The sequence below is a fragment of the Rissa tridactyla genome, chromosome 4 (genome assembly GCF_028500815.1).
Source record: "Rissa tridactyla isolate bRisTri1 chromosome 4, bRisTri1.patW.cur.20221130, whole genome shotgun sequence".
NCBI lineage: Eukaryota > Metazoa > Chordata > Aves > Charadriiformes > Laridae > Rissa > Rissa tridactyla.
In genome coordinates, this window is record NC_071469.1 from 81,464,431 (window position 1) to 81,486,930 (window position 22,500).

At 38.6% G+C, this 22,500-nt stretch overlaps 1 protein-coding gene across 9 annotated transcripts in view; it reads left to right on the plus strand.

The window, feature by feature from the left end:
• The window catches only part of ZNF536 (zinc finger protein 536), a 349,578-nt gene that overhangs the window by 81,299 nt on the left and 245,779 nt on the right, over positions 1-22,500 (plus strand). For all 9 annotated transcript variants that reach the window (XM_054201283.1, XM_054201280.1, XM_054201282.1 and 6 more), the window contains one exon: positions 22,402-22,500. This exon is cut by the window's right edge and continues 23 nt beyond it. The gene's annotated coding sequence lies outside the window, so the exon portion shown is untranslated. The remainder of the gene's footprint in view (positions 1-22,401) is intronic.

The window sequence follows — 22,500 nt, forward strand, 5'->3', positions numbered from 1 at the left end:
TTATGCCCATTTGTTGGAAGTATATCCCTTTTGACTCTGAGAGGTAGGTGGAAATGCCTTGTGGCACGGCTTCTGTCAAGTCTCATGCGAGTTTATTATACTTGCTTTGTGGGAGTGGTGTACTGCTAGCTTCCTCGGTGGTTCAGCCCCACAGTTTGCTCCAGAAATGCTTTTTGTTGCAGTAAAATACATATTGTTCTTATGCTTTTTTTAAAAATGTAACTTGTTTGAGAAGTTGCAATATGACAGGGTGTCCAAACACCAAACACATGATTAACAAAATGTGCTTTGCCTCATTTTCTATGATATATAACAATGTGGGATAATTTCTTAAGGAACAGTGAATATGCTTTATGTATTCTGATTCCCAGCTAGGATGGCTTTTTTCTTTTTTTTTTTCTTTTTTTTTTTTTTTTTAGGGAAACCACAATTTGCAGAACAACGAGGGAGTCTGTTTAGGAGTTAGAATAGTCTAATTTAAAATAAATTTAAAAAAAAGTATTCCAGGGATGTGAAGGTAGCCCAACCATTGGTTCTACCTATGGATTGAACGTGGTTCTCCAGTTGAACACATGGTCATATTGATGACTTCCCATGATAAACAGGCTATTTTGATGGTGTTTGAACGTAAGCATAACCTTAAAATAAGACAAAAACATAAAATGTCTCCTCCAAAAGAGGATTCATACACTATACAAAGGCTCAGTGGAATGTAGATTTCTAAATCTTTGGGTGCAATACTTAGTAATATAAGATTCTCCAAGCACCTAGGTACCTTATGCAGGTGACTCTCCTTGTAGTGTCAGGTCGGTTCACATGCACCCAGCAGTAACGCCTCTTCTTGCTCATGTCCACAGCTTCCAGGTTTTGTGTATTGGATCCTGGGGTCGAACACAGGATTTGGGAGCTCAGCCAGGTACCTAATAGATATTGCAAGACTCGGCTCTTAGATGAGTGCTTTTATTGGATGTAGGTAGAAGTGCTTTGTTTAATCAGGACTGTGGCACTCTAGGAAATTCTAGAGTGATCATATATGTAATTCATTTTGTTTCTGTTCAGCATTTGAGAGTCCTGTATATTAGACAATTGTGAAATATTTGGAAAACACATCATTGAAAGTAACATTTCACATTTGTATTTTCCCATAAGTATATTTAACTGTTAATGAAAACCATGGGACTGAAAGCTGTTGAGACAGAAATCTTATTCAGGAGACTAGAGCTGTACTGCTCTCTGACTCATTTGATCCTCTCGTTTCTCCTTTGGGATTAAACCATTTTTAAAAGGAATTACAGATAGCAGTAGAAGAATAGCTTTGTCACTGGCTATTCATTCCATGGAGTTTCAACATAGGGCACAGATTAATGTAATTTATTGTGTTGATTTTTGTTTTCTGGACATCTGTTCAATACACCCAAACTCCTTCTGTATAAGGCTCTGAGGAGCCATCAGTTGGTAACAGTTAGAAAACACTGGGTTTAGATATTCACTGGTGACTTGGAGGTAAAACTCTTTATGCATTGGATCTCCAGTGCCCTGAGCTATCCAATTGTCTGTGTCAAATAACCCCAATGTGCCTTGTGTCAAATATTACTGATGTCACTATTGACATTGTGTCAAAAATTGTTATACCTAATGTCTGTCACTGAAGAATGGTGGCAGAGTCAAAATTTGACAAAAAACACTTAGGGACAGATAATGGAAGTACTGTGCATCTTTCTTATTCCCCTCAAAGGGAACTAAGTAAGTTGTGAGTGTCTACTCAAATTTTCTTATGCAGCACACATTTGGTGATGTGTATTTCTAGCCACAGATATTATAGTTTTAAACTTCCTAGAAATATTGGTAAAGAGGGGCAGTTATGCAAAACAGTTTAAAATGACCCAAGTTCGCATTCACAGCTGCAGTTGGTGTAGAACAGCTCCATGTGTTCATCCAAGGCAGTAGATAGCTTCAAACATAGAAACGCAATGACTTGAGAGCTACAAGGCCATGAGAAGCGCAGTGAAGAAAACAGATTTGGTTAGTCTCATTACACTTCTCTGTATATTATTTTAAAATGTTAAAGCTTTTTAAAGTTTGAAACGCATGATCATATATGATAATATTCTTTTTGGAGAAGGTGTTATTGTTCTAAATTGAAGTTTACTTCCATTACACTTTTCAACGTGGCTTGATATGGCCTAGTCCCTCTGGGTGGTCTTGTAGAATTCTACAATTCGAAGGGCAGGATCTCCCACCCGTGTGATTGTAGCTGAAGAAATATTGAAAAATGTCTCCAAAGAGACATATTTTCAAGCCTTTTTCCCTTATGGGAATTATGGGATATTTTAAAACACCCTGAAACTGGTTTGTAGATTTTAATTTTTTATTTTTTTTTTCCCTCGTGGTTTGGGTATTTTGTTTTTAGGGAGAAGTGTCTCTGTCTCATGGAGTCAAGGTCTGTATCGCTTCACCTTTAGAGGCAGCATCAGGAAGTTCTGCTGCTCTCAGACTGTACTGTGGACAGCAGTACCTAGCAAGAGTTTGGCTTTGAGCAGACAGCTTCAGTAATTCCAAAATACTCCTGGTTAAGTATTAATACTACTACTACTACTACTAATAAAAAAAATAGAGGACTTCAAAGCTAAATTTTACTGTGCTCCTAAAGCAACTGCCTGCAGTTTTCTTGAGTAGATGCTGCATGTTGCCCTGAGAGCATCCGGGCTTCTGTGAAGTAGCGTCGGCTTGTGTTGTCCAGGCAGTTTGTGTGATTTGTTAGAGCCATGAGGTCAAATCTTCTCAAGCAGTAAAGAAATGTTAAGAGACAGCGCTTGATGCATCCGTCAAAAGGCTGACATATTGTGAGCTGTTTTAGTTTTGTACAGCTTTCCATGAAGGGAAGGAGTCGTGTGCAGACAGTAAACATCCTAATGTCTGCCTCAACATATAGAATCAATTACTGCAGAGCAGCGGTACTTTCGGTACCTGCACCGTGGCCTACCTGCACTAACTGCTACTATTTTGGAGGCAACGCTGAGAGCTGATGAAAATCACAAAGCATTGGGATTGTGAATCAGCTGGTGCTGGAGTCCTGTTTGGGTTCTTAGATACATAACTATTTTTTTTTAAAGTGCTGTGAACTTTGAGTCCATATTAATTTTACATTTCTGAAACATCTTTGCCTAAAACACAATAAAAAATGGAAAATAAGATGCTCTCAGATCATGAATAAAAGCTGGGCTGCAGGAAGAATAAAATCCTTCAGCAGAAATACTCAGGAAGGTAACAAAACCAGAGATGCAAAGCATTTGCCTAATTGCTGACGTAACTGGATTTAACAAATGTGGAATAAATTACTTTTTTTGGCTTCACTATGTTAAATTCATTTTAAAAAATCTAGTCTTGGACGTTTTACCTCTGAAATATATAGTACTTGCAAGTTCCGTGCTACCAACATTTCTCAAATAAGTGAAATGGCTTAGGTGATATTTAGGATGATTTTGTGTATGATGAATGGCTCATTTGCTGTCCTGCATTAAACTCAGAGCACGTTGACACGTGGGTGTTTGAAAGTCTGAATTAGTACGTCTGGACTCAATGGCAGGTTGTCTTCAAAATAGCAAACAAGAACCTTCCAAAGTTTTTCTGGGAACTTTGTGTAATCCAGATCCTGTTCCTGGAAGACTCCTTCCCACTTGCAGGCCTTCTCTGCTTTCAGTGTCTCACGCTCCCTTATCCCAAGAGAGATCCTGTGTTATGGCTTCTGCAAATATGCCATTTTTGAGTTAATAAATACCATAGATACTTTTCCTGACCTAGTCTTTGCATCCAAGGTGAGAAGCAGAGGAAACAAAGGAAGAAGCTCAGCTCTACTGCTGTAGAGCTCAGTTCCAAACTGAGTCATGGGATGGAACTGAAAGGAGAGAGTTTTCTTTTCATCCTCTACAAATTTCAGGCATTAAAAAGTTCTGTTTCATTGGCCAAGATTGCTCAAGCTGTTCAATTTGAATAAATAGTATAACCTGTGTCCTTTTGACATTCACTTGTGCTGAGGAAGCTGTAGGTTAAATGCTTGCTCCAATTAAAAGAGGAAAAAGGACTACAAAAGAGTGAGCTCCAATAGGAGCGGGTGAGTCAGTGTGCTCTACCAGAATAACCTACTCTGATATTCTCTTATGTGTGAACCTGATGTACCTTATTCAGAGCCATACCTGAATGTGAGCCTCTCCCATTCAAAGGGAATGTCATTTCATCCCTCTGTAAGGTACCTGTGGGTCCCTGATTTTCCTTTTTCTTTTTTTTCCTTTTTCTTTTTTTTCCTTTTTCTTTTTTTTCCTTTTTCTTTTTTTTCCTTTTTCTTTTTTTTTCCTTTTTCTTTTTTTTTCTTTTTCTTTTTTTTTCCTTTTTCTTTTTTTTTTTCCTTTTTCTTTTTTTTTTTTCCTTTTTCTTTTTTTTTTTTTTCCTTTTTCTTTTTTTTTTTTTTCCTTTTTCTTTTTTTTTTTTTCCTTTTTCTTCTTTTTTTTCCCTGACCACTACTTTTATGAAATCCTGGTAATGCCAATTTGTTCTGTTCTTTGTAGGGTTTCCTGCCTCTGCTTGCTCTCTGTAGCAAAGGCATGAATTCTGAATTTGTATTACTTCTAAAAACATTAGTTCCCATAAAAAGAGTTAATGGCTGGACTTTGTGTTTGATAAAACACTTAGCATGGTAAAGTAACATGGTAAAGTTTGTTTAATATACAAATATAATATGTTTCCATCCATTTAGTTTCAAGTTCTCTTTCCCATGTTTAGCAGTTTACTAATGAGCATACCTGTATAACAGTAATACTTTAATGGTATTTACTAACATAAATATTTGCTTTCTAGAAGCAATGTTACACAAAATTCCTGAACTGCAGTCTAAGCAACTGCTGGAATGTTTGAGGTAAGAAACCTGACCTTTGGGGAGGATCAACATCAGGAAAACAGAGTTTCCACTGTTTGTGACTTGGGTCCATAGTGAGGGGGCTTGGAATGGCAGGAGGGCGACCAACGCACACTGTGTCACGGCTCAACCCCAATGGAAAGTTCTTGTCATTATAATTACATTGATAACACAAAAATATTGTACATGAATTTCAGCATATCCTTGTACGCTCAAAACAGACAGTTCGGCAAGGTCTTTCTGCAACAGATAAGGGAAAATAAATAGAAAGAGACCTTCATTTATACTAAATGTTAGCAGTTGCAAAACCTGCGTGGAAAAGAATCTTGAGTCAGCTTTGTTCAAAATGCTGATGAAGTTACATTAGCCGCAGCTTGAAAGCAGAACAAAAAAATCTTCTTTGAGGCATCGTCTTTTCCGAGGCATCATCTTTTCCTCCCTCAAACTATTTAGTTGCCAGCTATTATTCTCAAGTGCTTGCATTCAACATGCATCATAAATACCGTACCTATGTATCCATATTGCTGCCGTTGATACTCCAGTGACTGTCCTGATATTTACTCAAAGCAGCTTTGATTGGGTGCACAGATGACAGTCAGTGATAGACCTGTGAAAGAGTGAAGTTTCACCAGTTGTTCCTCAACGGGACAGCTTTTCCAGATTGTAGACAAATATACGGAAGCCTTCTAAAACAGTAAATCTCCCACAGATTTATTCATGGAAGTGCAGGAATTTGCCTGGTATATTCAGGTGAGTTTGTTGATATGAGACTGGGACAGAAATGGTCAGGTAGTAAAATTTTTTCCAGGGTGGGCTTGCAGTTGAGATACGGAATGGAGATGCCCTCTTCTTATGATGCCGCTTCTCTTATTTTAATTATTTTTATTTTAAGGATTTCTTTGCAAGGGGTCTTATACTCTTTCTTTTTTTTTCCTTAGCAAAGTAGTCCTACTTAGCTTATTTATTTTTCAGCTTTAAAACATCAGCATTTTATAGATCTGAATTTCACAATGTGAGGATGATTGCTACGTACAATTTGCAAAATTGTGATTAACCAGCCCCTGTTTCGAGTCAGTTCTCCCTAATTCACAAAAGGCTTCCAAGAATAGTCTGCACAAAATTCAGTGTGCAAATTGTAGGGCAGATTTTTAGAGGGCAGTTTAAAGAATGAAGTCCTAAGGGTTTTATCTATATTTATATCTCTTGTTAAACCAAACTCTTATGTAAATGTTACAATCTGTAAATAACAAGCTGAGCAGCTTTCTTAAAGGAAAGATTGCATCCACATTTTTTGAGATTTGGCAAAATTATTAACTTACACAATAGACTAATATACAAGTATATTTGGAAGCAACTAACGCTAGCCTGTGTCTTCATCTGTATTTTATGGATATTTAAAGGTTTAAGAACACATAGACCTTTCATTTTCCAGTAAAAATTGTCTCAAATTGAAAAACACTGCCCTTAGTGATGGCTTGAAAAAAATGGAGATAGCTTTTGTATACTTTTACTTTTTATAGCCATTAATGTTGTAGTAAATCTTGTATTATTGTATACAGTCTAGATTATTCTTCATTCTTTTGCCTTTGGACAGGAAAGAAATTACTGGCTTCCATCAGTGTTATTGGCAATCCCCATATTCTGACATCTGTTCCTTTCTAAACATTTTACCAACCTTGATGAAATGTAGTTTAGTGTTAGAAGCTGACTTCAAGAAAAAATTGGATGATAAAAAAATAACATTGATTAAACACCAGAAGTAATTTACCAATGACTATCAATATTTTGATGGCCACTGCAGTTTATTTCAGAAAAGCTAGACATCTTATAGAAATTTTAATCATATTTAATCTTTGAATTAAGCTGAATAAATGAATTCTCATTTTTTAAACAGAAGGATGAGAGACTGATTTTGCTCAATTTTAATCAAACTCTTTGAGCTGTATTCCTGAGAATTTTTGGGGCATATTTTATAGATGCCATGCATTGCACATCTCCCAGAATTAAAAATCTCAATTAATATTTTCTAATACACAGTGGAGATGTCATTCGTGACTTTTCCCTTTCTGTGAAAAAGGGGCCTCAGACAACCAAGGTGGTGGGCCTCTGGTAAACCACCGACTTTACATACACACCTTCTTTATTAACTATGCTTCATTAGAGTAAAGCAAAGTCAGAAAAGGCGAATGTGATTATTCTCTCTCTGGTACCAAGCGTAGAGCAATTATAGTGTGCCATTCCCCACCTCGTGGGCTGGTGAGCTGCAAGAGGGCCCTTGCAAAAGGTTCTTGAGGGTTAGGCCAAAAGAAGGGGTGAGTGTTTTGTTTCCAAGGATTGGAACAAGCTAATTGCATTGTGAAGGAGTAGGGTATGAATAATATCCTCTTGGGAAGGGAAGTATGGGGGAGATAAATTGAAAAGGGCTACTATAGAGTGTATGTTCTGGTGTTGTAAAAGGTAGACATACAAGAGGATGGAAAGGTGTGATGAGATTTTTTCAGAAGCACTTAGCAGCAGTCTCAGTGGAGCTGTTGAAATTCATGGATTTACTATGGCCTGGTAATGTTTGGGACCAGAGTTTGGGCAGTGCTAAACTATGAGACCCATGTCCTATGGGTGTGTCCTCCCTGACTGTTTTTCAGCGAGGCCATAATACTTCAAAAGGGGGAAGAAGGCATATTTCTCCAGCACTCTATATGTATATGAACCATTGAGGACAAAACGAAATTGCAGCTCTTGAGGAATTCACTTAGTCGCACCAAGATTTTCAAAGGTGGAATTACTCCTCTAGCAACAGGATCTTATAGGACTCCAAAGCTAGTTTTTGATTCCCTTACCTTTGAGAGTAACTTGAACCATTGAAGGTTCAAGGTAGTTGCTAGGCTATTTGAAGTGGAGGGGATTTGAGAGATTTGTTTTCTCCATTTTACAGAAAATTTTAATTTGAAGGAAAATTTTCCTAACAGACCTCCTTTAGAAACTCAGCATTCAATGTGAAAACAGTTTTCCTTTCATTTCCTGAAAGTCATGTATGGTAGCAGAAACTGAGTGGTCTAGGTTAAAGTGGTGTGTAAACTGACAATTTTTGGATTGTAGTGCTCTGTGCTAATCATAAAAAAAAAAAAAAAAAAAAAAAAAAAAAAAAAAAATTCACACATTTCAGCCGGAGACCTCTCAGCATGTTTTATAAATTCATTCAAAGATGAATGAATTCTCACAGTTCCTTGCTGAGGATATTTAGTAGAGAAAGTAAACACGATAGACAAAATGTCACTTTGGGGAAGTGCATTGTTTTTCTTAAAGCTGATTTTTATTTTTCTTTCTGAAAATATGTTGGATTCAACTGTGCTTATTTGTATCTACCAGGGGTACAGTCTGGTGGTGAGGAGACTGCCCTGGGAAATGGGATGACTAAGTTCAGATGCATGCCATTCCCAAGTCTGAGCGACTCGGAATTAAAATATAAAACCAAGAATAAAACAAACTCTGAATTAGACAAAGGAACAGGACTTGGTTGTCCTCCACTGTAGCGTGTTCTGTAACTACCAGGAGACAGAGATCCTGACTCCATCATCTTCCAACAAATTCAAGTCAGCATCTCAAAATTGTTGTTTTAACACAACTGTGTTTTATACAAACCTTCGGAATAATGGAAAAAACAAACCCGCAAACAAAAAAAAAAACCCAATGCCACAACACTTCCCCCCCCTCCCGCCCCTAAAAAAAAGCTAAAAATTAGAGAGGAAAGAAATATAATTGTCATTCTGTAGTCATATTTAGTATCTCTTGTTCAAGGATGGGGAAATGGAGAGGAAGATTCATCTGTTTGCCCCAGTGTCGCGCAGCTAAATCAGCAGGGGTCGGCCCAGGAGTCCCGACTACCCAGGGCAATGCTGTAGTCAGTAGGTGTCTGCCCTTCCCTGTCAGACCCATAATGCCCGATAGCCTTCTCGTAGCATCTCACAGGCTCCCTTTAACATATGGTTTCAAAGCTGTTGACGTTCACCTGCTTAGATATCTGTACAAACTACTAGTAGGAACTACATAAATATCTAACAGATGCACACATTCACCCTGGGATTAATGCATTCTGGACTCGGACCCGTCAGCATCACACCCCTTCACAATCGCATTTTATTTTTTCACATGCTCATGTGGTGTACACCTGTGACATGCTGGCAATGCACTTGCTTGCAGTGAGAGAGCCCCTCAGGTTCAAAGCTATCCTTATATCTTTGTTCCCTTATGCGTGAACCTTTTGAGGTTTTTCTCTTAGTGTTCAAAAGGCTTGAGCGTGGCATTACATCTTTAAAACCTATTCTGACCCTTTTTTGAATATGCCGAATATAAAAGCAGAAACAAAGCAAGGAGAACTAGATAAATAGATGCAGGGAGACATCATAAGAAAAAAAAAAAAAAGCTCCTTAGCTTGCCAATATTACTTCATGCTTTTTATTGCAAACCTCTAAACTAACAATAGACCACCACCTCACGCAGCTGGGCGTGCGAATTGAAGGTGTGCTGAATGTGTGGGCTTTCCAAATGTAGCACAATAAGAGGAACACCTGTGCTAAATAACTTTGCATTGATTTTATTTTATACAATATTCACAGTCTGTCTCTTTTAAAAAAGTCTGCATAGGGAAGAAAAAGGACTTGTCAACTTTAGTTTCAGTTATACGACTTATCTCCCAAGGTTCAATGGAGCTGTTAGAGAATCAGGGGGATTTACGTGCACTAAACAAATGTAGGATTGGGTCTTAAAATGGAGGAGAGATTGTTCATCTTTTGGACCCAGCTTTGCTAATGTACATTGGCTGTGGCTAACAGTCTCCTTGCTGTTCAGTCCAGGTTTGCTTGCTTGGTTGGTTGTTTTTTGGGGTTTTTTTGGGTTTGTTTTTTTTTGTTTTTATTTTTTTAAATGAGTAGCCAATGTTTCAATAGCCAGTTACAGCAACAGAAAGGTTAAGAAAAATACTAATAGTCTGTGAATGTTTATCTTAAGTTGCATCACCGATTTCATGGTTGTTTAATGAAATGACATATCAAATAAAAGAAAAAGTACAATTGGGAAATTTCTGTAACTTAATTCTCATCACTGCAGAACCATGTAGATGCTGTTGGTGCTATTATTATTTGGAGTCATAGATAAGGTTTAGTGTTATGTGTGATGTTAAATTTCAGGGATAAAAAAAATGCTTTTCGCTGCCAAGAATTTACTGTAACGTTCTGGGCCATGAATCTGAAAACTATAAAAATGGACATCATAGGTAAAATCTAAGCATACTTTTTTGGTCAGTTTGACAGCCGTGTAAATGGATCTAAGGGTTGCTCAAAGGGTTAGTTAACCTTTTCTCCTTTAATGGTACCCGAATTTGAGGTTCTCTTTCACCTAAGTACCTACCAATTTATGTCCATAATTTCTATTAATTCTGAGTCTCTCTTTCTTACATTGTTGTTACTTGAAATGGAAAATATTGGTTACAGTCCAAGAGGAAAATTTATAGCCTGTCATTGTAGCCTTGTGCTATTTCAATACAATAATACAAATGCATTCCCTCTTTGTGATAAGTGTATTTTTCCTTTTACTTTCTCATGCGATGTTCAGACCCATTCCAGACTTACTTTGTCTTTGTGGTCCCAGAGTTTATAAACGCTCAACAAGCCTTTAAAGTTGTTAGTTACCCTTTAAAGCAAAGGGCGGCAGGCTGTCTTGTTCTCCGTCACACTCAGACTGGGACTGCAGGAGGCAATTTTGATCTTATATAGCTAAAAGTTGGGGCTTGTGATACTTCCTTGTTAGGTCACCTTACAACCTTGTGAATGTTTTCCTACCTTTTCTATGGGAAATACGGCATCCTCCAATGTTGGAGAAGGTAAAAAAAACTTTTCCAGGCCCAATCAAGCTCCTGTTGATGTGTTCAGTGAGAAGGAGATGCAGCTTAGGAACACAGAAGTGCTGCGTGTTTGGGACGTGAGAAGGAGACCCACTGGACAAAGTTTTCTTTTCAGCAGTCAAGGGAAGATGGGAGTCTCGCAGCAGTAATGTGGACTTCTCTAATTACCACTTCCAAGTTATTAGCATCTGGAGCCCTTTTCCCCTTTTCTATCTAGCAATTACAGAGTGGGATAGATTAACGTGTTGCAGAAGCTGTATAGTGGACCAAGTTTCTCACTGTTGGCATTTGGTGGTTTGCTGAAATTGTTACTTTCAGCTGAAGAACGGGCTTTTTACCTGGCCTTGAATCCCAGGCCGTTCTCTTCACAGATAATGTATATTCAAGTACCACTCAAATTATTTATTTACTTCTCTGCTCCCAGCCCCCACCAAAGCAGCACATCTTAAAAAGCCAAAGAAAACCAGTCATACACATGGTTTGCACATGAAGAATCACATCTATAGTAAAATGGGATCCATATGTGTGTTTTGGATGTGAGCATCAATGCTCAGTTTAGCTTTGCCCACATGCCAGGGCGTGTGCGCCGCTGCCGAAAGCTCAGAATTTTCTTGCTAAATCACACACAAAATTTGAACTTGGGGTTGTATTAGAGTCATAAGTTCATAGTTTTCTGTTGTTTCTTTCCCCATGTATAGCGTCCTTTGTTTACAACCCAAATCCTCTCAAGATTAAACTTTAAAAAGACTCGGTGATTTAATGGACTTAGGATCAGATTCTAACCTCCAGCGTGAAACAAGCCTGACTGTAGCACTCAATGGCAATAGAGGATTGTTTGCAGTTGTGAAGCAATGGCCGCCAAACATTATGCAGAAAAAAGATGCTGGGACTAATTTTTGCATGGATGAAATATTCAGATGAATGTTAAAAAACGGAGTAACAATAGACGGTGACATACACAAAGGGTAAAAGAGAAATTACTACCATTCCAACACAGCATTGCACTCCCTCCCCCCACCCCAACCATAAATATTTTAGAAAAAAGCTTCATATAAAGAAATACGCTAACTTGAAGCTATCTTCTGCATATGTCCTGCAGAAGGATCTGGAGAGATGGAAAATTGTCCTGCATGAATCTGTTTGCAGTTTTAAAATTTATAAAGATAATTGTCTTTTCAGTTCATCGTCCAAGTTTTGGGCTTGTTTATGCTTATACATTAATTTTATTCCTTCCTTTCACCTTCCCCCAAATAAGAACAATCTTGTAAGTTTATGATCAGATCCTTGCTATCGCTCAGGTACTTTGTACTCCTCTGGTAGCAGAAAGCATCTGTGACTTCACTGGTCTCCGGAGGATTTGAAATACCATCTCTAAGTCAATCCTTAGTAAGTGGCGGCAGTAGCAGCGGTACGGCATCTCCTTCCTCTCTCTGAGGATATTCTTGGAGCAGGGGGACAACCTGTGACTGTCAGATTAGTTCCCTGTCGAATACGGGTAAAAAGGATGAATTGGCTAGAGAACAGGTCTGAAGCTTTTTCTACTGTACACCACGTTGTTAGTTGGGTAATCCGAAGATTATTTTGGAGACCAGTGATATTCTGCCATGACATCTCAGTTATTTTCAGGGCATGGGAAATGGGGTTCAGATTTTAAATATGGAAAGATCTTTCCTATGTTTGCATGCAATTTAGCTGGTTTGGGCGTACTAATGCTGGGTAATATAAATAAAACTAAGTTGAAAGTAAGTAATGCTTCAAGCAAAAGGGAGGTGAGGAGGAGAGAGATGCCTTTGTGGCATTTGTTTTCTTAATTCTTTTTTCTTATCATCACGGTCTTGCTCCTGAAAGGTACAGCAAGCTGCTTTCTACTAGCACTTTGTTATATGGTAACTTTTGAACCTTCCTACTGGGGCTAGGTGACCAATTATTTTATAAAGAAAATGGGCTGTTTTTTCAAAAGCTGTGTTTTATTTTCATTTATAATTATCTCCAGATAAGTCTTCAATTTTTGAATCTTGAATTGGACACACATGCGCACTGACTCGCTTGTAAAAGATCTGTGACAGCAGTCGCATGATGTTTCCATGCCATAATTATTCTCTGAATCATGCCCAGAGTCCTTGGGAGATCCGGAAAACCTACAAAAAGCTGGTTTGAGTTTACCTACGGGACTCAGCTCAGGTTTTTATGTCATAGATAATTTTTTTTTTTTAAAAGGAAGGGAAGTGCCTTTAACTTCTTGTTGTCTTGTATTAGAGAGCAGTTTCTTAAAACAGGAGACCCATAAAGGAATGCTATCAGCTGGAAGTCTGGTCCATGCGAGTGTTTTTGTCAGTTGTTCTTGCATCTGCCCCTGAATGTTCTTGTTAAGCTTTGTGGTTTAACAATCATATCTCTCAGATTCTTAAATGGAGTATGTATTTCACTCCTCTGATGCATCAGAAATCCATATAAAGATGGTTTTGATTTTTCAGAGGGGAAATGGTTAAGCTGATTTTACCAAGGTGCTATTGTTGGCAGAAAGTAAATGTATAAAATGCATAGAAATAGCTTTACTTCCTATCAGGTGACCCAAATCTCTAAAAATGTTATTCAAGACATGTAGACAGATTTTTCATCTTTAAGATGATCTTTTTAAAATCTTGTCATGGCTCCATAAGAAATCCATACTTCCGATGTACCTTAGGTAATAGTCTTTACAGTAACAGTACATCCCAGAGAGTTTCATGGCACTGTGCAGTACGTCAGGACTATGATGCTAAAAAGTGCCTGAAAATAAGGTTAAAAGAGATCAATCCAGGTAACTTCTCACTTGGCCAAAAAATAAGAAATATTATGGCTGCTCAACAGCCAGACCTTGTGGGGGCCTTGAGTAGGAGGTCCTTTCATTCTGATGAGTTACGTACCTTCTTTGCAAGGGTGTTACCCTTTCAGCTTACGTATAAACTCACATACATTTCTTTAGAAATATAAAACTCAGTGCACCTATGAAACCTTGGTTTCATATCTTCTTATGGATGGTAACTGCCATATTGTGAACCCACAGGACCTCTCTGCCAGTTCACAGAATCCCGTTGTTTCTGCCGCGTGGCCCCGGCGTTAGGGAGGCAAAGCGGAGCGCTGTGCGCTGTCGGAGGACTACATCAGCAAATCAGTGGCTAATAAAGACAGGCAGCAACAGCAGCAGCAGTGTTGGCCTTCTCCACAGCAGGGTACCACAGATGTTTCAGATAACAAAGTGAGCTTCGTTGACAGAACATGTGTGTAATATATAAAATAATGGGAACCGAAAGAGGGGGGAAAAAAAAAGCCACTCCAATCCACCCATGTAAAAATGTTTTTTATTTATAAGTGAGCAGCTGAATACAAATGTTGTCTGGTTACATAGAAGTAAAAAATAGCAGGCTGATGTGGATGAGAGACTTTGCATGGTTTCTAGTCAAACAGACTATGCATTGAAATCTTTTTCTTTCCCTAGGGTGGGTCCAGATCTTCAGCTGGGGTAAATCCATGCAATTTTATTTTCTTGCATTTGTACTTTTTTACCTCCTCTGAAGATCTGACTGTGATATGGTTGGGGTGGGGTCACGGCCAAAGTTTCCTGTGTAACACTGTGGAAGAACGAGCAGTTTTTTTGACAGTACCACCTCTACCAAACAGTTGCTACACTGAGGAGTTTTGCAGGGTGGACCTGGAGAAAGAGGAATGTGCAGTGATGACCCACAACTACCAGGAAAAACAAACCATGAGCAGTTCTCAAGTAAGATAATTAGCTTGAGGAATTACAGCAGAATTCCCTGTTTTTGTGATGTTATGGGCTTACCCTCTACTCTTCAAGTGTCACAAAGTAATAAGATCAACCTCTCTAAGTAATCCTTGGGTGAAGGAGACTTTCATACTCCTTTCCTGCAGTGGTCCTAAGGGCGTGAACAAGGAGCATGAACGGAGCACCCTAGAGATGGCTGGGCCACCCAGTGCCACTGGTATCTGGTGCACGCCACCACAGTGTAAGGGTCCCATATGACTCTGTGTGTGGTCAGCTGAACAAGGGTTTGCAAACAGGATCGGGAGAAAACCCAGAACGCCTGGTCATCCCCCATGGGCCTTCTCTGTGCCGTACTGCCAGCGCTCATACGCCACAAGCAAGAGCCCTCCAGGAGCGTGCAACTTGTTAGCCTGCTTTTGAAGAATAACAGACAATGGGATTCAGCATGATGGAACAGGAAGCTCCTATCAGAGGCTAATAAATGTTTCCTTGTAAAATGGGGAGATGCTTATGTGAGTCCAGATATAAAGTGAAAGTAAGACAGCCCCCAGAGGAATTACTGAGGTAATAAATGTACTTACTAGGGCAGTGTGTGCCAGAGCGAGACAGAAATGGGCTCAGACCAGAAGAAAATTAGAACCTCAAGTGCAAGCTGAAGCTCAGTGGTCAGATGAAATTCAACCCTTTCCTCTGAGAAAAGAGTATCTGCTGGTGACTGACTGACTTGATTATCTGGGATTGGCATGGCCAATGAAAAGAACAGTGTATGATTTCTGCCGTCTGTCCTGTTTTAAGAAGTAAAACATGAACATAGAATATGGTAACCAGCTGAAGGAGGATTTGGCTCTCTAGACATACACATTTTTATGTAGAGATTGTACTGTTACAGCTACGCCATTGCAATAGGTCAGGGTCTGTTTGGGTGTCAGATTATTGCGCCATGTGGCTCAATGTCACAAGGTGGCTACGATCCTTTGAGACTGGCTATGGGATATGTGGTTTGGCCAGCACTATGCTCCTCTGCATGTACTTGTGTATTTTTTAATTTTGTTCATAATAGAGTCATCTAAATTGTGAGAGGTGAGGGCATGCATTTATTCGTAGTGAAATCAACATGAAATCAGAGATGAATGGTCTATAGGAGACATTTCTGAAGCTGAAATATAACTACAGGCTAGGTGAATTGCTCTGAAGATCTTGTGGCTATGTATGTGTTGTGGTCTCTTTATCAAAGTTTATATTTTTACTGGGTCACTAAAGCAAGGTATATAAAAGCAGGAGTTCCGTACTGCGTTCTGTAGCTGAAGAAAGTAAAATAAATCCTGATTTTTTTTTTTTAAATTTAAATATTTTTCCCCTCTGAGCAGCGTCTTATAATTGAGATCCACCTTGAACATGCCAAGGTCAGAATTCGAGACGCAGAATATGCTCATCAAGCTGCCCAACAAGATACCTTTATTCAGCCAAATTGGAAAACTTGTGTGTAACTCAAAAGATCAGAATAGAGTCCTTATTGAGCAAGGTTAGGAGGGATAGAAACAATCGGCTTATATAGAGTATTTTTACTTCATAGGAATGTGGTTCTGATTGCTGAAAATGTATCCTTTGCATGAAGTACAAGCATAATCCTATGCCTACTTTGCCCTTTGAGTAAAAGTATGCTTAATAGCAATTTCAGGGGGAAAAAAAAAATCTATTTAAAGCCTGTTGAGCAGAATATCCACTTATAGAGGGAAACTATAAGTGAATAATGTTAATGGAGTTCTGTTTTGTAAAATGCATAGGACAACTAATAGAATCAAGCTACTATAACGGTGGATGATTGAATTACATTTAAGAGAGTACCTAATTTATGACCTTTAAAAATAGTTTGAGAGCTGTCTGCTTGATAGGTTTTGTAAATCCTAGACCTCCTTCATACAAAAGTTTTTAGGAATCTCATCTCTCACTTTATATTATGGTCAGAGGACCTTTTGTGCTATAGTACGTCAGCAGTTCCATTAAAATATTTAAGTAGGCTAATTACTGAAAGAAAAAAAAATTGCTCTCTGGAGAAAATTATTATACCTGTTTATTAGTGTGGGAGAAGTTCTTAATCGGGGAGTAAATTTTGAACAATAGCAATGAACAATGACAGACCCAGGACATCCTCAGAAAAAGGAATGAAGTCCTATAAATACCAATTAGTGAGCGTTTTTCCTCAAAACAGTAGTTTTTTAAAAAGTAGAAGTTTGTGTGTAACTTCCACCAATCACTGGCATATTATGTACAGGAACATGAAGTTTTATACTCCCATCATTTTTTTCCTCCCATTTAACTTTACTGTATCTGTTTATTTTATTGCTGTGAAACTCTTTGATTCAGTGTTATCTTGCGCAAAGGAAGCCCCCAAATTTACTGCACACTTTATTAAAACTGTGTTTTTATCTGTTTTAAAGAGGTTGCTCTTGCAGACATTTGATGCTGATTTCGTGTTGTAATGTTCAGGAACATAAAGAGAATTTGAGAGCTCTTCCATGTAGCGTTGGGGTTTATATGGAGATTCTGTGTAGGAATACCCTTCTAAAACTCTATGTTAAGTTTTATGTCATTCCTTAAAACATCCTACAATTTTGTAAGCTTTTGTGCCGGAGGGTTATGCCTGCTGTGGTGTCATTCATTGCTCATCTTAAAAGAAGGCAGAGAACAAAGGTGGAATAAGCTGCTAATCTTCTGGATCAGCCAGACGTTATTATTCAGTGGTATATGGGAATTTAAGGCACCGATCCTTAAGGGCGAGAGGTGCAGGAGAGGGGCTGCGCAGCTGCCAGGAGCAGCCACTTCAGCGTAGCGTCCTGGTTGCCAGAGCGCTGCTGCGTCATGCTGTCTTAAATGTGGCTTTTGCCTGCTGGGTGCAATGGAGCTCTCTGTGGAGCATCGCATTTCCAGAGAGCTACAAACGGAATTGGCTAGTTTAAGAATATGATCATTCGATTTATTATTTTTATTTTTATTTTTATTTTTAAAGATCAATTTAGCAAGACAGACCCTAGGACTTCATAGCTCTCGCTTGTTCACTGTGAAAGGGCTGTCCCGTAGCTCTGCCTGAGTTCCCGTGGTGGTAACCTCAAAACCTGCAGAATCAGGGCCAGACGGGCTGGACTGCATGTGTACAGCTGAGGAACAGAATAGAAGGCGGCAGTGAGATTTCTGTGGTCAGTCATATTTATGGTTCTGTACTTTATAACTTAAAGTAAAAATTGTATTGTTTCCCAGAGAAGCTCCATTGTAGGTCAGCCCTTGTCTTAACCAGCCACTTGAAAAGTGGCCCCACTTGACTCCCAATACAATTTACTCTGACCGTTAGTTAAGGACTGTTTCTGCTGTGTCTGTGGCGTTTGCAGCTCCATATGGTGGTTGCTCAAGGCTGATTTAAGAGTAAACAAGAAGTACAGGGTTTCAGTCACACAAAGGTGTGGGACTTAGTCTATAAAAGTAAAGAAGAAATTAAATGGAGGGGAGCTACTCCGTCTTTATTTTACACCAAATATGCCAGGAATCAGAGATTAGGTTTCACTTCTCTTTTTGTCATTCTTGCTGGCTCATTGTCATACCTTTTCCAAAGTAAAACTACTGTGGGGTGGGTTTTTTTGTGATTTTATTGCTGCTTTTCTGAAAATGAAATCACTTCATTATCCTGTATGTTCAGTACTTGCGACAAAGAGATTCTGGCTTTGCCCCAAACTGCTTACAGTCTGGATACTTTTACAGTGAACATCTTTGGAGCACTGAGGAACGTTTTTGTGAGGATGAGAGAGAATGTCAGGCTAAAGCACCATAAATAATTTATAGTCCTCAGATAATTGTCCTGTGAAAGTTTCCAGTGCTTCCAGTTTCATCCTACCCACCCCTATTTTCAGATATCAGTTATAGAATCTTGACTTAATATTGTTAATTGCATAGTAAACAGAACAATATTGTTTGCCCCAAGACAGATTACCATTTCTCATTACAGAATTCTCATAGACCACAAATCATTGATACCATCTCCACCAGTTATAATAAAGTTTATCTTCAATCTGATAAAAAGCATGTTCTGAATAATAACTGTTGCTCTTATTGTAAGTGGTTTAAAAACATGCTTTTTTAAAAGCTGAGTAGTTCATTGAAGTTACAATTCTGCATTTGCCCTAGCAAGGAGAGGTGAGAGTTGTGGACATAAATGGTCAGATTCCCAAGCGCAGCTCTGTGGGTGCAGCGTGTGCAGTCGCACTTGACAACCGATGAACCTCTTACTATCGCCACAGTTAACTACAACAGTCGGTCCCACTTTCCCTGCATTTATCTGTGTTTGTACTTGAACCCATTGTTCAGCGTGTTACATATTTGCATCCTTAGCTTATTCATAGAAAATTAAAGTGCATTTAGATGCTGTACGAAGGTTTATCTCTTCCGTTCAAATTGCAGAGATCCTCAGTGGTCGGAAGGTTTCTGCCTCAGTCCCCAAGAAGGAGTAGTTACACCTGCAACATCGCGAGCACAGACACGAAGTCCTGGCTGAAAACTGCCTGAAAAAACAGTCTCATTTTACTTATCTCCCACCGCTACTTATGCCCACTCACAGATGAAGAAGAAATAATTTAGTATGACACAAACCACCAAAATCCATAAAGGGAATACCATGGCAGAAGTATAGATATTGTAATGTTCTTCAACTATTTTGCACAAAGTGAAAATCTTCCAGTAGTGCATTTCCAATCTTCCCTGGCGAGTTTAGGTACTCTTTGGGGCTTTAATCTTTTAGCCCTAAATCTATTTATGTCATACATAGTAAGATGGAAGCATTTGCATCATTGTGTAAGTGTCATTAAGAACAAGATTGGCCCAAATGTTAGCTGTCACAGCTGAATTTTGTATTTTGCCACCCGTTTCCATTGAGATTGGGCTCAGCCAGCAAGTTCAGCTCTAAATACCATTTTTCTCAAAGCCTAGTTCTGCTCCTGACTCAGGGTAGCGCTTAGTTTGGTGAGAAGTCCTAAAATTTAGAGCCAGTTTTAAAGTTTGGGACTTTATAAGACAACTGAAAATATTGTGCAAGTCCATCAGGTTTTGGATCGGGTTGTGTGAAGTTGTGATTCAATCAGGTTCTAGTGCAATTCTGTGGGGAAACAAGGATTCAGCAGGATTCTTTCAGAGTTGAACCCCAAACTCATTAAAATATTACAATAAAGTAATTAATGCACATGGCCACTAGACACTCTTAAAATGTAAATTTCACAGCTGTAAGAAATTAGATTTGTTTAAAAATAACAGAAGGCTCAAGTACAAATTATGGAGTAAAAGCCTATAAAATTTCAAACTTGGTTTTAAGGCACAGCCTTTTTTTTTTTTTCTTTTAACTAGATCATTTACTTTAGCACTAGCATTTAGAAACTGAATTCCTTGTCTGTCTTTTGCCTCTGAAGTTGTAGTCAGGCAGCAGCGTGGAACTGATTAGTTGGGAAGTTTTCTTGTCAGAAGGTCGGACTTAGAGAAGGCGGCAAATTTTGCAATGAGCCTGTGTCCCATCTGAACCCCGTCTTGTGTTCGGGAGGTGCCAGGCTTGCAGCTACAGGCACAATATTGTGAAATTCACTGGATGCCAGTCTGAGTTGTTTGCACAGCTGGGAGGACAGGTAGTTCTCAGCTGACACCCCTGTATTAACAGTTGTTGGGAGCACTGCTTTTTCACTCTACGTGCATTTTGGCTGGCACAAGCATAACTTGACCAATTTGAGTAGTTCCTAGAAGTTAACGCCCTAAATCAATCTGTGCCACAGAGTCTAGGAAAATTAAAACCACGCCAAAGCCCAGGAGCGATGGAGACAACTGGATTTTGCAAGGGATGCGACATACGTCTTCTCGGTGCAGAAGCCTAATGCCAGATTCTCTGGCACTTTCTCACCCATCAGTGTTTACAAACACGGGCCTGACTATAATGCAAGAAAAGACTTGAGTAACAAATGTCCAGCAGTGTATTTCAACCCATCTACATTTGAAACAACACGGAAATACAGGGCTCCGCAATGGCTTCTTGGCACACCAGCTTCAGCAGAGTACTGAAATGGTTGAAGGAAGGAATTCCGGTCAGAATATGTTCCAGATGAATCCTGTTGGAGATCCATTTCTAAATTTATGCTACGTGCTTAACTATTAAAAAGTTCAGATTATGACCCCTCTAATGTTATTTTAATGCTAGTTTTTAAAATGTAATTATAAATCAAATTACATTTGAGATCTGAAGCTGACAGTAGTGAGCCTGGAACACTCTAAGAGCTGCTTTAAAAATAACCCCTCTCAAACTTTATTAGTGATTTCAGAAAGAGAAGTGCAAGTGGACTGGCCAAATTCATCCACGCTGTTTCTGTCTGAGATAGGACAAGTTGCCAAGTGTCACTTGTTTTCTGGTTTCCAGAGACACAACGCGGGATTTTTCCTCTTCACCTGCAAACTGCACTTCCAAACTTTGGGTGTCTTTCTTTGAGCTTAAGCAGAAGGCATGAGCTCATTTAAATTGTATTTCCCCCTTTCTTTTCTCATTCTTTACCCTAACTAATTTCTCTAAAGATTAAGATTTCTAAGCACTTAACAGCAACCAGAAAAACAAGTAAGTTGAGAAAAGCAGGTCATGATTTGGCAAGTGCAAAATTTTTGGGCAACGTAAGCAATCATAGGAAAGAAATGTGCTTAGTGACTGCAGTCGTGTTGGTCAATGGCATCTGCTCACCTTGTATGTATTTGAAAAAAAGCGCTTGAAAAGAGATCAGAAGGACAGAGCTGAGAGGATGTAAGCATTCAGTGCGGTAGAAATGTTCTGTTAAAGTAATGTCTATACTAGTTTTGGTAACTTCGTATTTATTTTTCTTTCTTGTGGGTTTTTTTTGTGTGTTGGTTTTTTTTTTTTTCTTTTCATGGATGGAAATGTTTGCATTAGATACTCCTATAACTTGCCTACAACCGAACTAATCCACAAAGATAGTGCTTTAGAAACTATAGAATTCAAATTTCCATTTATATAGATGTAGTTTAAGGGGAAAAGGAAAAAAAGAACTAAAAAACACAGGGTAGGTAGATCTGAACAAACAACTCATAGTGACTTCTTACGTATGTTTTGGAGTTTTTCTTTTCATTTGAATGTGCAAAGTATTTATTCAGTGGTTACTTACAGAGTTCTTCCGTGAATAATACATTTTAAAAATCTTTGTTTGCAGAGGTTTTTTTGTTTAGATTATTTATAAATTTATAGTCATAGCTGGTTACCTAAATCATGTTATTTCTTCTGTTCCCTGATTGCATGAGTTACATATTTACTTGATTCAATACACAATGCAAATTGCAAGGGTTACAGCTGAACATACATCTCAGAATTTTTGTTTGGTTGCTCAGTTACATAAATCAGCCAGTTAGAAGAGGGAGGGGATGTACCACATGATCTACTTAAGCAGCTAATACTTTAAAATTTTGAGATTATATATCCAGAAGTATACATTTTGACCACAGTGTGCAGATTATATAAAATGAGTGGTCTTATTGCTATTCCCTGATTAATGGTTGATGCTGTTCCATCTATAGAATGAATGTCAAATTCAAACTTCAGTTTGAAATTTGAAGTCAATGAATATTTAAGCATTCATTCTAGATGTTGACTGTGAAGACATGCTAATATTGGTACAGCACATATGCTCCAAATTTTGCAGACAGACAAAACCAGAAAATAGTTACGTGTTCCTGATGCTGTAAACTCAAAATTTTACTTTGAATGACAATGTTTTATATCGGTTAATCAGCTGCTCTTTTTACCGTGTTTTGCAGATGGGGAAACTGAGGCAAAGAGGTTAAAGGATCTCTCCTGGGCCACAGAGTGTGTTGATGTCCGTTCCCACTCCCTAGACATGTGCACAGACTACTAGA